Source organism: Myodes glareolus, chromosome X (assembly GCF_982192425.1).
Source record: "Myodes glareolus chromosome X, mMyoGla1.1, whole genome shotgun sequence".
Lineage (NCBI taxonomy): Eukaryota > Metazoa > Chordata > Mammalia > Rodentia > Cricetidae > Myodes > Myodes glareolus.
In genome coordinates this window covers 612,010-614,479 of record NC_142053.1, presented here as the reverse complement: position 1 = coordinate 614,479, position 2,470 = coordinate 612,010, and positions in this window count along the sequence as shown.

The window sequence follows — 2,470 nt, the reverse complement described above, 5'->3', positions numbered from 1 at the left end:
ACTCCAGCTATGGTAGGATCATAGAGCTAGACATGGTCCTCAGCAGCAGTCAGGTCTGAATGTCACTATTGTCCCAGGTGGCAGTGCAGGTCACTCAGATCAGCATGGCCCCAGTGGCTTTTGTAAAATAATATGGCCCCAGATTTCAGACATCCACATGGCCTTTCAATGGTAACAGGAACCTCTAACAACAGACTCTGACTGCAGTAGTAGGGACTAGTTATAGCCTTCACCTGTAGCTCTGGCCTGGACGTCGGGTAGCAGCACAGGTCACTCAGATCTGCATTGCCCCTGCTGCAGCATGGCCCCAGTATAGACTCAAGTAACTGACCTGACTGCAGGTTCCACCCAATCCTCGGTGGCAAAAATGATGCCACGGCCTTCAACACAGACCCCTAATGTGGTTGGACCTTGGACCCAGACATGGTCTTTGACAGCAGCCTAGGTCCGGGTGTCACCATGGTGGTGGTGCCAACTAGTATTCTAATATGCATATGTAGTAAATTTTTCTTATTCATTCAAGTGCTAATGGGCATGTCTCACTTCTATTCGTTTTGATTGATGATGGGAGTGGGAATCAGGGACTAATGCAGGCCAGATAAATGCTCTCCTGCTGAACTACACTCCTGTGAATCATACAGCAGGGAAAGTGGGAGTATAGTTATCTCTTTGACATGCTGATTTTTGTATCCTTTGGAAATTACCCAATATAGCAACATTGCTAGATTATATGATAGTTTTAGTTGACTTAGAACTTCCCTGCTGGTGTCTAATTTACATTCCCAATAAGAATACACAATGTGGTTTTCTCAATATCCTATGAACTTTAATCTTTTTAAATAATTAGCTACTTTGGCAGATGTGAGGCAATAACTTAATGGTTTTTATTTATATTACCTGATTAGTGATGTTTATTATTTTGTCATATGTTGTTCATTTATTTGTTTATTGAGAAATTTGTATTCAGGTCCTTTGCCTACTAAAATTTTTTAACTGTCAAGTTGTTTATATTTTTTAATATAGTTTGGTTATTATTCTATTATGGTTTACAAGTTATTAGTATAGTATATGAATCTATTCTCCCATTGCATAGATTGTTTCTTCACTTAGGTGATTGTGTGGGAATCCCTTTGGCATACTGATTTTGTATGTTGGATATTAACTGCCTATTCTGTCTCATTGGTCAATATGTTTTTTTTTCATTCAGTGTCAATCTGTTTTGTTTACTATGTCTTTGTATTTGATTTAAATTCAGATAGTGTAGTTCCTCTGGCTGTGTTTTTTTTGCTTAATATTGCTTAGGCAATTTGGGGTATTTTGTGTGTGTGTGTGTGTGTGTGTGTGTGTGTTTCTTTACAAAGTTTAGAATTTCTGTTTCTATTTTTGTGAAAGTGTCATTGAAATTCTAATAGAAATAACAAACTTAATTCTGTATATTGCTCAAGATCAGATAGATTTTGTTTTTGTTTTTTGACATAAGGTTCCTTTATATAGCCCTGGCTGTCTTGGAACTCACTCTGTAGACCAGGCTGGCCTAGAACTCAAGAGATCTGCCTGCTGTAGCCTCCAAAGTACTGGGATTGAGGGCATATACCATCACCACCTGACTAGATATTTCATCAGTATTCTTCCAATCTTTGAATTCAGGGTATCTTTTTATTAATTGATTGATTGTATTTTTCTTGCATAGTTTTAAGTGTACTATCTTTATAAATAATACCATTCAAAATTTCCACTTCCTTCCCTCCTGCTCACCCCAGTCCTAAGAGAGGGCAGGGTACCCTCCTCCCTCCATCCAGGCCTAGGAAGATGTGCATCCAAACAGACTAGGATACCAAAAAGCCAGTAAATGCTGTAGAAACAAATCCCAGCACCTTTATCATTGGCTTCTCAGTCAGCCCCCATTGTCAGCCACATTCAGAGAGTCCAATTTGATCATATGCTCGTTCAGTCCCACTCTAGCTGGCTTCGATGAGCTCCCATTAGATCAGGCACACTGTCTCACTGGATAAACCAACCCTTCATGGGCCTGACTTCCTTGCTTATGTTCTCCCTCCTTCTACTCTTCATCTGGACCTTCGGAGCTCAGTCCAGTGCTCCAATGTGGGTCTCTGTCTTTATCTCTATCCATTGCCAGACAAAGTCTATGGTGATATTCAAGATAGTCATCAGTCTGACTATGGGACAAGGACAGTTCAGGCACCCTCTCCTCTACTGCCCAAGGGCCTAGCTGGGGACATCCCCGTGGACACATGGGAACCCCTCGAAAGCCAAGCCTCTTGCCAAACTTAAAATGGCTCCCTTAATTAAGATACCTTCTTCCCCGCTTTCATATCCGTCCTTCCTCCATCTCAACCATCCCACTCCCTCAAGCTCTCCCCAATCCTCTCCTTCTCCCTTGTCTCTCCCCATATCCCCTTACACCCACCCCACCCCCATGCTGGCAACTTTTGCCTGGCGATCTTGTCTG